The sequence below is a fragment of the Hetaerina americana genome, unplaced genomic scaffold, assembly GCF_022747635.1.
Source record: "Hetaerina americana unplaced genomic scaffold, ioHetAmer1.1.p SCAF_46, whole genome shotgun sequence".
Classification (NCBI taxonomy): domain Eukaryota; kingdom Metazoa; phylum Arthropoda; class Insecta; order Odonata; family Calopterygidae; genus Hetaerina; species Hetaerina americana.
In genome coordinates this window covers 1,801,615-1,816,408 of record NW_027287052.1, presented here as the reverse complement: position 1 = coordinate 1,816,408, position 14,794 = coordinate 1,801,615, and positions in this window count along the sequence as shown.

Here is a 14,794-nt window from a genome sequence, read left to right as displayed (position 1 = left end):
CAAGGATTTGACCTAAGGGCTTGCTTGTGTGTACTTAAATCAGCCATATGGATAGATAGAATGATGACTTGTAGGATTTCATGATCTTCAGTTCTTGATTGTGTACTCCCCATTCACCTTGAGAGGAATGGTATGCACTTGAGAACACCCTCTTATCCACAAGTGTGATCATTTTCATTTCATTATTTTTTACCTTGAGTTTTTTTCCTTGTACTGACCAAATAGATTTTTTTGCAGGAGGACTTGTGTCATTCACTGCTGAACGAAATATTTTATGTTCACATCTGCAACGAAATCTGTAGCAATACAGTTTAAAAATTCAAATGGGAAGCAGGTGGAGGTGTTACAAAATATCCCCTAAGGGATGAGAACAAAAGGTTCAGATATAAGAATACCAAATGTAAATGACATATCTCAGCACCATTGTGGATTCCCTCCCAGTTTCAATAATGTTAGTCAATTAGGTATATTGAAAAATTGCTATGTTGTTCAAGTTAATGTTTATCATTGTTGACAAGGCTCACAGTGGATTAATCAATAATTGTCCCTCACTTTGAATACTGCCTCAATTCTTTGGATGCAAACAAGGAAAAATATTCAAAATTTGCATATCAATGCATACTAATAAGTGTGCTACATCACAGTAACCAACCTGAAGGTTGATTTGATAGATAAGGATAGAGTTCATTTTGTGCTAAACCCAATGTACCTTTCAAATCTAGATTTTCTCAAGCAATAGTTATCCAGGGTGTAAGGTAAAAAAAATCTTTTTTCAGTTTCTCACCTAGGGTTCGAATCCTGGAAGCGGCAGATATTTTTCAGTAGTGTCCCGATTCTTGCTTGAGGTGCTCCATGGAGAGTACTTATAGTGAGTACACTGTCCGTTAGATGGGACTTTAAATTGTTTGACCCCTTGCCTTCTGTCGCTAAGAGTAGGCAAACCGGGTTTCTCTCCATCCTCCCTCCTTTTTCATCAATCCTTCATGGCACAAATGACCTTGGCTGTCAGTCGCTTCCTCTAATAACGTTTACTACTTGGGATCATTAACATTAAACATTACTCATATGGTAAACTCACAATTATCTACTGGATGCAAGATTAAGTGCAAATAATCAGAAAACCCAGAAAATTGAAATACGAGGAAAATATGGTCTTGTTTTAAATTCTCCTTTTTCATTCTGTTTGATTAATTTGAGATTTTTAGTAATGGAAAGTGCATTTTTCAGCCATTTTTATACGGGTGGAATTATATATGTAGTTTTGGAAGAACACAGAACTGTCTGATTAAGTGTATAGCAGAATGTGTTTTCTTCAGAAAGCTAAACCATTCACGTAGTCAGAAAAAAACAATTGACTGGTAAAGGACAAATTTTACCAAAGGATTGCTGATGGGATTGATATTCATCATATCGGCCCTGGTGGTGGGGGGGTAAAGTTTTTGCTTGCCAACCCAGAGGGGGATCGAGATGGTGCGGGGGCTAGCGTACTGGCTTCCTACCCAGAGGGCCCGGGTTCAAATCCCGGCGGTGTTGAATATTTTTCAGAGGTATCTCGATCCCTACTTGAGGTGCTTTGTGGAGGGCACTTTGAGTGAGTACGCCGTCCGTCGGATGGGACGTTAAGCTGCGGACCCCTTGGCGCCTTTCGTAAAGAGTAGGCTAATGCCGACGCCGGGTTTCTCTCCACTCTTCATCCTTTCCTATCCATCCCCTATGGCGCAAATGACCTTAGCTGTCGGTCGCCTCCCCTCAAAACTACTACTGCCAACCCAGAGGTTGTGGGTTCCACCTAGGTGGGTTTTCCTCCATCTAGGGCTTGGGTGTTTGTAATTGTTTCCATAGTTATATTATTGTTTAAAGTCTGATGTAAAGGCCAAAGTGCTGTTTTCGGAATAATGTGGAATAAATAAATATGATATAGTAATTAAAATAATTCAGTGTAGATGGTTAATGACTTATTTGTCACAGACTAAAGTTATGTATTTGCTCGCCTTAATGGAGAATGTGGAATTTGTAGAGATAATTAATGCAAGGGAAAAGATAGTGGGAAAGTATGGATAGTACGCAAATGTTTAAATTAAAATATTAAATACTAATGACGGCTTAAGATTTTGTGAAATTAAAAACTTTAGAGTAAGCTCAGGTAATTCAATTTTGTATTTTCCATAAAGTATATTGATGTTTCAGGGCATTTAATTATCTTTTCGATTTTTTGTGAAAATTTTGAGGTGTCAGGAGGAAAATAAAATGAATAATCTGCTAAATGGACAATTGAGAGTTGACTCCACTTTAGAAGTTGGCATCATGTTGCAAGTACGTTCGTTGGATTATGCCTGTTCACAGGTAATTTATTGTGTTGATTCACAATTTTTCAAATGCTGCCACGTATGACCAATGCAACATTGCCTTCCGGCTTGCCATATTTGCCTCACTGCACGTGTATCCCAGGACAATGGCGTGTGCCACCCAGCGATATATTATTACTAGCTCTCTAGTTTCCCGTCTGCTCTTTCCCTGCGCCTCTTGGCCACCCATCCTGATGATAACTGCTTCATGACTGATAATCATTGATGTTTAGAGGTAATTGAGAGTTATGATCCTGATTTAAATCATAAAGTGGAGTTTACATCTGGAACTATCTTATCTGGTAGCATCTCCTGATTAGGCTGAAGGTCTGTGATTCAAGGTGACATCTGGGAAGTATTCTCCAGGTTCTGAATTCCTTAGGGAAGAGACTGGAAACTTGACTGTCATTTAAGTGGGGCTGAGAAAATTTGGGGCAGTGAATGGTTTTGAAAATGGTAATTACCGGCTGAAAAATTTTCAACAAAGATTGGATTAAAGTCTTACAGGTGAGTATGATTTTCCCTAAAGTGAGAGTTTTGTGAAAGCTTACAATTTTTGGAATGAAGGGTGGCACAGCAAATGAATATATTTAAAATATTCCACCCATTTTGGATCAAGGACATTTATGGTTACCCACTGGATTCTGAATTGAGGTAATGCTTCATAACTTATATTGTGAATTCCAAAATTTGGTGTTTTCAGAAGTGTATTGGAGTTAAACAGGAAGAGGCACTAATGTGTGTGTATTGTAAGATAATGATATGAAAATACGGTTGAGCCTTTCTTAATGTGAATTTCACTCAACAATAATAATTTGCATAATGAGCAAAAATGTATTGATAACAAATGACTCCCTTAACAAGTGACTTTCTGCATTACAAGTGGCAAAGTGATAGCACGCGACCACTTCAGTTTGTGTGTAGTACTTGTTCCGCTAGGATCTTAATGTAACTAGTGATCATAATGTTTCCAAACTTGAGTTCAGACATTATTTGTAATTTTTCTGTGTAATTTTTAGTAATATTTTGTGTATAGTTATAAAAATGTCCCCAAAGAAAAAGCCACAAGGAGACAGACACAAGAGAATAAAACTTACCATTGAGGTGAAAAGTAAAATAATTCAAAAGCAAGAACTGGATATTAGCGTGGATGATCTAGCATACAAATACAATCAGTCGACTTTGTTGATTTGTACAGTCCTCAAGACCTAGGGCAATATTAAAGAGATATATGTTTCAAAGGGAGTGGCAAGAATATCTATTCAATATTTATATATTGTCAATGATGTTTCAAGGTTGCTTCTCGTGTGGATAAACTAAATGCAATTACAATGCATCGCTTTAATGAGAATATCATATGTGAGAAGGTGTAAGCGATTTTTGCCGACCTTGTTAAGATGATACCATCCATAAAATCATCAATGGTCAAAAAAGAAATATTTAAGGGAAGCTGTAGGTGGTTCGAAAAATTTAAGATAAGAAGTCGCATGCACATCATTGTGAGGCATGGTGGAAGAAAGCTATGATTCAACTGCAGCAGAGAACTTCATCAGTGATTTCAAGAAGCTCTCAGCTTCTGAAGGTGATCTTCGGAATTTTGCAGTGTGCTAAGAAGATTATTTTTGCTGTTTTTGAGTTCATGATGAACATTTAATTGTCAAAATGTATAGCTATGCCAGCAATTTGAGGCATACCATAGATTTTACTGATCCACAACTTTTAAATCCTGAATTCGCCAAGTTTATAAAGATAGTTCATAGCACATAATAAATAAATAATCTGGAACATATGACTGCATGTGATTACATTCGGCAAATAGAGGGAAATTTGTTCATAATATTTTTTTATTTTAAACAAAATTTTGGGTTTCAAAATTTCTTGGTTTTAACAAAATGGCATGTAGCACAAAATCAACTCCTGCTCACACCAAAACGTATGGCTGCAGATAGCCATCAATCATGAGCATGATTCCAAGCCAGCAAGGTAGGTATAAGTTTTTAAAATGGAAAGAAATAAGGCTCTGCTTCACGTTAACTTAAAGTGGCTTTCATTTTTTATGCACTCCTGAATTAATATTTAATTTCTTCAATGCATTTTGACGTGAGCGGCAGATATGAGCTACCATGATAATACCTAACAAAATTGCGTAGTTTTTCAATGACCATTAATAATCCGCTTATGCTGTATTTTTTGCTAAAAACCAATTTCAACCAATGATTGAAAAAAGTTTTTATTTTGTCGAGCTTCCATTAACTTCATACGTCATGCATATGGTAATAACTTCACTCATCTCGAAGACTTATTGGCACCATAAAAGACATCGTGGTCTACCTATGTCATTTGCTAAAGTTGATGTCCGGGTAGTAACAGGAAACATCCACCGATGCCATTCGAGGAATAGCATCGGGTGACGAATCGATTTGGTTTATTGCTGTATCGCTTATTTCATTACGAACGAGTTGACAGATCCGAGTCATTGGCGTGAACCAAATCACATGATTCCAACCATTTTTATGCCATATTTTCGTACCACTAATTCTTAGTTCCTGCCTGCTAGTTCCCAAAGAGTCTATCATTGAATAGCCAATCTGCATTTAAACGCAATTAACCATGGAAAAAAATATTGTAGGAAATTTTCAATTGTTTTGTTTTCAGAAAAACAGTCGAACTCAATAGCGACCTTAACAGAAGCCTATTTTTCTTTCACAGTATCTTTGTTACATTTAATATAAACATAAAGAATTCATTTGTGTGATATTTGTTTTTTTATCGCCGGACAAAAAATTATTATCATCTTTTGGTTATAATACAAGTACAGAGATTTGGGCACAGGAGTCAATTACAGTGCTCCCTTCAGGATCCACGAAACTTTAGAAAAATTCGTATCCAAATGCTTTCAAGGAAACTTGATGGGGGAATTTTATACCATTATTAAAGCCTTTTGAAATAGAGACGCACGCCAGACCCAGCAACTGAAGCAGAGGTAGCAGACGGATTTCTAATGGCTGTTACCAATAGCGGATGTTAGTGTAATAAACACAATAAAACATTAAATAGAAAAATAATATTTTTATTTGAATTTGTTTTGGGAAAAAAGAGCTATCAATAATTTTAAAAGTATTTAATAATAACTCTTGAAATGTGAAAGGTATGATTTAAGTATGAGGGAGTGAATCCTTACATTGGAACAGCGTGAAAAATAGAGTCTGCATCAGTCTGCATCTTAAAAGACAATATGAAAAATGCTGGAAGTTTGTTATAAATGGCTCTTTCCGATCATCGTAACGTGCACAGATTGCTGGAATCAAACAAATTGTCATTACGAAAGGTATGTTTAGTGCACTTAGTGTACTATCAATGTTTATGGCCCGTGTTGTCTTTTCCTGATCCACATGCTGTTTGACTCGTCATCTCGTCTGCTGTGTGTGTAGTAACATTTCGGTTGTGGCGATGAAGGATAAGTGATCGTTTAAAATACGGCATTCATTATATTTAATATTTTTTCTAACACCGTGTGAGCTGTGGTGGTACGTGGCATAGGACGCGAGTGTGTCTCGAAAGCTAGGGCAACGAATAAAGACGTTTGCTAAATGAGAGCTTGCCTTCAGGCTGCAGATTTACGGCGGAGAAGGGTCACGTAAGGTAAATGACACCGTGAGGAGATGTCATCGGCCTTATTCTGCCAGCTGGGGGTCCCTACTTTTTCAGGTTAGACGGTAAACGTATTTTTGTTGTGCTGCGGCTGTTCGCCTACCGGGGAACTATCAACGCAAAGTGCAATGCCACCTTTTCGGCGTTAGAAGATACAAAATATGAATGGTGTCAGAATCTAATTTATTAGAAAGTGCGTTGTGCAATTACAGTGGAGAGAATTTAGATTGCTCTGCGATGAAATTATAGATGATATTATAAGGGCTGCGGAGTGTCATTTCCACCCAATAATTAAGTCAGCCTCGATGAGATTTTCCATTTCGAGCAACATGGTGTCATTTCGTGCTGTATTTTTTATTTGCCATATCGACTAGGTATATGTGGCGAAATTTCGTTCGTGGGAACCAAAATTGGATGGAGGACGTGGAGTTGGGAGAAGAAAATATTTTGAATCTGTTTCATAGAACTCAGAGAAGTCGGAAAATGGAAGTAGGCCATTGTCTTTGATATCAACAATGCAATATTTGGGGAAAGGTCCGCCTGCTTGGGTAAGATCAACTAGTATTTGAAAATCAACAGTAAGAATTCAATGTTTTATCATATTTGGCGGAGGTAAACATCAATGACCCATGTGATAACATACGGATCATTTTATTTTTATATTTAGGCTTATATGCTGTGAGTTTTAGGCTCACAAATGAATAATGAATAGTATTATAGTTCGAACGACTAAGGTTTTATTATTATCATTGCTACTTAATGATTGCGTATAAATTGTTCTTCCGTTTTTTTCTAAATCTTGTCGAGCAATAATTAACCTGGTATACAGTGTAAGAAATCATATATTTATTTGTTTATTCTTGAATCCGCATTAGGGCGACCAAGATGGACGGAGCCTATTGGAGAACGTGTCATCACTTAATAATGGAGAGCGAAGTGACATGGCTGGGAACTGTGGTGTTTTGAGAGGCGACAGTGGGCAACAGCAACAACGGTGGTATTACCACGACATGATTGGAAAGGCGGCCTATGCTGAATTCTGCCAGGCAAGTTATATATTTAGAAATCATTCCTTAAGCAGCCATTGAGCCATAGAGAAGTAAACGCGCCATAGAGAATTCTCTGAAGCATTACTTATTTTGTCCGTGGAAAGTTTGATGGATATAGTGTGCGTGCTCCGAAAATATGAGATAGTGGGCATAAATTGTTAGCACATGCACCTAGACGTCATAAACTCTTGGCATGACATAAGAGGTAATTGGAATGATTTTCCTATACTGAAGTATTTGGGTCTAACATAAAAGTTGTTTTGCAATATTTGCCTGCAACGGAAAACATTAAGAGATTGCTATTTGTTTTGTATTCCTTATTGTAAAGTAGTATATAACCCGTGTGGAGTGGGATATTACGCTGCCTGAATTAAGATTTGGAATGTGACGCTTATTGACCTGATGGCCGTGGAATTTTAGAAAAAAATGTAACTCGTGGAACTCAAAAACAATAAGGTATTTACCGCTGCTCGTCTCGACCATCCCAGCACAGATAAACTGCATTAAACAGTTTATTTGTATTCCCCTAGTTCCACCATTTCGTATTTCTGAAATACCGTATTTCGTGTTTGTGGAGCACAAGACGCTTATATCGATGGCGTCAGGTGACAATCCATGATACCGGTCTGATGTTTGTGGCAATGGTGGGGCACATAGCGCCCAAACAATAGAGTAGATGATTTCTAAAATCACTAATTAGTCATCAGTCTACATGGCCTTCTTAGGGTTTGTCATGGCGAGTCACGGATATGGAGACCGAATTACGTGAAAAATCGAAAGGCATCGGACAAGTAAATGCCAATTTTTACCAAGACGAAATGAGAAAGACTATTTACTATAGCAAAAATAAACGCAATATGTTTCTACCATATTTTACCACTTAAATTATGGAATATGGGTGATGGGTACCTTTCTCATGTTTGCTACATGCAACGTCACTGTTAACAATTATACGTAAATGTTTAGGTATGCAGTGTTAGGTACATAATCAAATATTAATAATAATAATAATCTTTATTGTTCTGTAGGTCATACATGCGACATAGAACATTGTCAGGCAAGACATCAAAGCGTACATGTTGTCATAACTTATCATATAAAAATTCATTTACATTGTAATAACCCTTTGGCTGTAGAAGTTTCCTTAATTCTGTCTTAAAAACGTTAATATTTGAAATAAGTTTTATATTCAAAGGCAGTTTGTTAAAAATAAGCGAAGCTGAGTGATGGGGACCTCTTCTGGCACATAATTGTTGTAAAATATGTATGTTTTCACTCCCACGGGTCAAATAAGCATGAACCGTGGAGTTTGGTAAGAATAAAGTAGGGTTCTTTTTTACAAATAATGCACAGTAAAAAATGTACATACTTGGTAGTGTCATTATATTAAATTTTAGAAATAATGGCTTTCCTGGAAACCTGATGGACACGTTTGCCATAACTTTCAAAGCTCTTTTTTGCATAGAGAATGCCCTAGCAGCAGCACTTGTGTTTCCCCATAAAACAACACAATAAGCCAAGTGAGAATGGATTTTGGCATAATATATTAATTTCAGTATTTCTAATGAAGTAGTTGGAGCCAGTTTACGAATCATATGTATTCCCGTTGCCATTTTATTAACTAAATCCTCAATATGATATTGCCAATCAAGGTTTTCATTTAATTTTAACCCTAAGAATTTTGTAGAACTAGACTGCTGAATAGATTGGTGGGAATAGGCAGAACCTCTTTCCTTCATGCGACAATGTTGGGATTTCATTCACACCATTCTTCATAATAAAGGTAGCCTTTTAACTTTCCTTGAGTAGTAATTGTTACATGTCATGAGAATTTCCTTTTACCCTCTTCTAACCAGTTTGATGCTCGGTTAAGCTTTCTTTCCCAGTGTATTCAGTTTGGTTATGCTAGCTATTTTATGTGATGGTGTCTGTGGGGGGACCTATCATCCTCTGCTACAAGACACAACATCTCTCCCAGTGGGCAGAGTCCTCAAGAATTAATTATCCCTTTGTTTCCATCCATATACACTCATTGTCTCTATAGTGGCCATCATATCATTTTTGGGATAAATATTTGAGTTGGTTTTTTACTGCCTTCCTCCCTTGTGTTTTTAATGTGGCAGAATCTAATAAAATGGCCACCCCACCGGTGTCAGATACTTTTGTTTTGCTTCACCGATTTGATTAATTTGCAGTAGTCCTTTTATCTTAAACCTTTAACCTATTTGGTATTGGTTCATCTATCAGGAGTAATTGTCATTACTTCAGCACAGCTTATGGAGCAGCCCTTATACCACGTGGTGGTGGTGCTCATAATTGGATTTAATGAAGACATTGGCTGTTATAAGGAAGATAATGAAATTATCTCACAGGTATAGTGTAGTAAATGTGCTAATAATGTTAAATATGCACCTATATGGGTAAATAGGCAATTGTTTTCTTAGATGCAAATAAAATTTAGATGGAATAAAGAAAAAGAAGGTAAGTATGTGATAAATTCCTGACTTATGTTTAATGGTGTGAGTGATTAGAATCTGGTAGATAATGGTTATTGAAAATCCTGTCTTTCATGGAGATATTCTGCTCAACTTAAATAATGGATAAATCCACGATGAAAATTTTGGTGGCAATGCAAACAGAATAATTTTAGCCTCACATTTCATTTGCTAGAGAAAGAAAAACAATCACCCACAGTTTCTGAGATGCTAATGGAGGTGGCATGAGAGGAACTCTTAATACTGCTGAGCAAATTTGATAGAATTGTGAAAGATCTGAAGAAAAATGAGGGGCCAGGCATTGAGACATAATCAAGGCACTCAAAGTCAAAGGAAAGAATACCCTCTTTGGAATATTCAAGGATATTTATGGCAGTGGAAAACTGGTGGAGGAGTTAGAGGAGAGTGTAATGATTGCAATACAGATGATACCAAGAAAATATAAATGTGAAGAACATGGAGCAATAAGCCTGATATCTTATGCAATACTTGATAATAGGCTGAAGATTTGAAGAACAACTGATGAGCAAGAATGGCAATACTCAGCTTAAGGGTAGTGGCCACAAAAATGATACACAATGAACAAGCCAATCATTATTTGTTGATTTGGAGAAGGTCTTTGACAATGCTGAATGGATCCAGATAGTAGAAGGGATTTGAATAGACTACAATAATGGAACAATAATGTAACAATAATCCACCACCTCTACAAGAATCACATATCAACCATGCAAATAATAATGGAAGGAAAATAGAAGCCAAAATAAACAAAGGAGTTAAAACACAGTTGCAACCTCTCACCAGCAGTAGTTAATGTGGATCTAGAACAGGCAATTAAGGAAGCACATGAATTGAACATCAAAGTAGTCAAGTAAAATGGAAGAGAAATCAACTTGCTCTGGTAATACGGATGACATTGCAGAAACACCTGCCAGCAACTCTTGGATCAAGTACTTGGGGAAATCACTATCAGCTAGAAGGAAACTAAAACGCTTGTATGAATGGGAGGAAGAAGCTGAAGGCAGATATCACAATGCAAGGAGTGAAAATTGGGTAAGTGTAATCCTTCATCTCCTGGCCTACATTTAACTTGGGATGGAATGAGTTCGACCGACCACAAGGGAAGAATAGCTCAAGCTAAGAAGGCATTAATGAAGAAGTAACTAATGCTTTCAAAGAACCTAAGATTACAATTAAGGAAACAGCGCACAAAAATGTTTGTATGGATAATTACTTGACTATAACTTGTGAAGAATGTAGAGGATGAAGTAATTCAGTATATTATATGCAAACATATTTACATATATGCATGTACATCACCTCTCCTATGTTTGTCTTGAAATGTGTTCCCATCCCTTTTCCATACATCTATATCCATGTGAATATTTGTTCACTTTATAGTGGGTTATTGTGTTTGAATGTGTATATATATAGGTAGAGCATTGAATGCCTGGACGGAGGGCCCAGGTTCGATTCCCGGGCAAGCCTCACTGGGCACCCTCAGCTCCACCCAAGCTTTGTGATTTTTTGAGAACCAAGTCTTCCTTGTGACTTATTCCTACTCCCAAAATGCAAAAATGTGATGAGGGGACATCACTGAAAAGATGTGGATACAATAAAGCAAGAAACAATGGGAAAACTTAACCTAACTGCTGAGTACTTCCAATGGAAATGAAGATGTAATAAGTGCATAGCAACAGGTGGATAGTAAACATAACAGTTTCAGGTTTAACTTTGTGAAATTCCTTCATTATGAGACCATGAAATAATAAATCTTTATTGTGGAAGTGTAAAGTTTCTTTTTACCCTCATAAAGATAGAGGGCTTTGAAGGGGACATAATTGACGTAGACAAAATTTTGCAAAATAAAGTTTTTATGGCCTCAGTTTGAGTATTTATTGGACAGATCTCGTGTATGTGTGGGTGGGTGTATGTATATACATATATATATATACACACACACACACATATGTATATATATATAATATATATATATATATATATATATATGTTTGTGTGTATGTGTGGGTCGTGGTAGTCCAGGGGGTAGAGTTGGACTACTGACTGGAGGTTCTTGGGTTCAATTCCCTGGCAAGGCACTCTGGGCACCTGCAGCTCCACCCAAGCTGTTTGATTTTTCGGGTACCAGATCTTCCTGGGAAACCATAACCGGCACAGGGTAAAGAACTGGCCCACCTACCCTGATGTGTGAATTTCACACACCATATAGGGCTTAGTACTGGGTGAACTCTATCATCACCAACCAAACCCACCTTCGGGTTGATTACTGTGTGTATGGTTTAATATATATATGTATGTGTGTGTGTATATGTATATATATATATATATATATATATATATATATATATTAAAAATATCTTCGAAAGGGAACGCCCTTTGGCGACGCACAAATATATAAAAACACAGATGTGGATTTTTAGAATATAGAGACAAAAAGAAAGGACACTCAGAATATGTTATTTGACGTGTTGACAGCTCGGCTGTCGTCTTCAGAATCTGAAGACGACAGCCGAGCTGTCAAAACGTCAAATAACAAATAGTGAGTGTCCTTTCTTTTTGTCTCTATATTCTAAAAATCTACAGCTGTGTTTTTATATATTTAGAAAGAATGTTAGCAATGACTTTAAAATATTTAACAGTTTATGATATGCAGCACCAAACTGGTAAGTTTGTACAGGTGCACTGTTTTTACGTATCGATCCTGCCATCGCTGTGTTAGAGATGCACAGTGGCAACTCACAGGCACATGCAGTTGGTGGGTTATGTCCTTGGTGGTGCACAGACTTTTCTAGTGTCATTCTCCGATTCCCCTTCATAGTCCCCTTGAATTCTTCTTGTATTTCATTTTGGCTGTGACCTAATGGTTAACAATAATTTTTCAATTTCATTGTAAGAAATCTACATATGGTTCATATAACTAGAGGTTGAAAAAACTAATCAATTTCACTAAAAAAATCCCAACAAATGGAATGCACTCCTGCAGTAAGGGGTTAATATTGTACATACAGTTGAGAAAGGGTATGTTCTTTCTGATATGGTCTTTGGGTGGTCAACTACAATAAGTACAATGGGAGTGAGTGAGTATTGGACAGCAATCTTCTATCCTTTCCCATTAAAATGGTGTCAATGGCCCTTGAGGCCATTTGCCAATTGAGCGAGACGTCATTGCCAATAAATTTGGCAATGACGTCTCGCTCATCCTTATCTACTTAAGACACCACTTCGAAGTACCACATGTTATTATCATCGGATGGGACGTTAAGCTGTGGACCCCTAGGCACCTTTCGTCAAGAGTAGGCTAATGCCGACGCTGGGTTTCTCTCCCCCCTTCATCCTTTCCTGTCCATCCCCTATGGCGCAAATGACCTCAGATGTCAATCGCCTCATCTAAATACTACTACAACATAAGAGAGATCTTGTCATCTACACTAATCCTCCTACCCTCTATAGTACATAAAGTATTTATTTAAAGGTTTGAAGTTGTGAAAACTACCTACATCAGGAGGTGTTTGCATGTCTTTTAAATGGCCCTCAAAATCCAGGTACATTCTGTCTTCTGGGGTGTAGTGGAAATTGATTTTTGCGTTGCTTATTTTAAAAAAATTGAAAACTCAGATGCGCCCCAGTGGTTTCTGGAGCCAATCATTTTGCCATTCCCCCAATTCCATCAATTTCTGATTTGCAATGGCTGGCTGCTAAAATAACTGTTAGGCTCTTAACTGGAAACCTCATGCATAAAAGAAAACAGGGTTAAAAAAAGTGTACTTATTTTTCTGATGTCCAGCCCAGCTCTCATGGAAATAATGATTTTCTTTTGTGCGCAAAAAATTTTCTTTTAGCAATTGAGAAACTTTTTCTGAGTTTTGTAAATCATGCCTAGATCATATGTCAGGTCACCATATAAAAAAAAAGGTGTGTTAAACCTGTATTATCTTTATCAATGTCTCTACATTTTACATATTACTGTTTGGTGAGCAGTTGTTCTACCAGAAGTTCAGTGATGGCCCTGGTTCTTATTTTGGATTAAAAAAAAAGTAGTTCTCTTTGAAGTGTATTGAAATTATAGCAATATCCAATGGTACATTTTTATGCAGAATTTTAAAGTAGATTGACTATGATTTGGCCATAAAAGTTTCTTGGTTCAGTTTTTCTATCTTGCCACCTAGCCCTTCAAAAAAGCCTTCAAGTCTATGTGAACTTAATCATACCTCTCATATCAGTTGAAACCCACTAGGAACAGTCAGTAGGATCACTTCATTGTAATCTTCAATTATTGATTCCAAGAAGCTCACTAGTGTTAGTTTGGGTGGGTATTTACTGCTGTGTCTTAGCATGTTTGTTTCCTCACAAAGTAAACACTTTAAGGTAGTTCCTTGTAGGTTTAATCCCCTTGGGTTGCTGGAGTGAGTGATGCAACATTTTGATGAATTTTTCTCCTTTTTCTCGGGCAAATCTTATAGGTCGATAAACAAAAAATTACAGAGCGTCAAAAGCTTCGTTTATTTTCTTCTCCTAATCCTCGCCAAAGAAATAAGAATGTTTAACGGTTGAACTTGCTTTTTCTTTACATCCACTTTTATTATTTCATTCATAATTAATGAAAGACTCCCCATATCAGCATCTTTCTTTTGCACAAGCTTCTGTTTTTTGCCTTCTACTGTGGTTATTTCTACACCCAACACTTGTTCAGTCTAATTCAATGCAGTTTCCTGAAACTTGCACAGTTTTTCCTTCCATGAGAAAGTTTTTAAATGTTCAATAGGACATTCCAATTGTAAAGGAGAAAAGCCAACTTCAGTCGGGGATGAATTAAGATTGTATCTTCCTCTGGTAAAATATTTACCTCTTTTGAAGGTGACTAATTTACCTCTAAAATCCTTGGGTTTCAACTTGATATTTGTCGGTTTCATCACTACTTGTTCTTGTTACTTGTAAATTAGAGACCTATGCATGTGAAACACAGTTTTTGCGCTGGTTTACTCTTTACTCTGTCAGAAATACTATTAATTGTGAAACGCTTGTAATGATTTTTTTAAAACTATTCTTTTGTAATTTTTGGTAGGTTTGCAACATAGTTTTTTTGTAGAAATTCAAAATTTTTCATAAATAACACTTCCAATGCTGACAAATTGTTTTCAGGTCTTCAGCAGCATCAGCTCATAATTTAAAACATTTATTATTCTCCTCTGCTAAAGTTACTACAGTTTTAATTCCTAGCTTTGAAACAATTTAA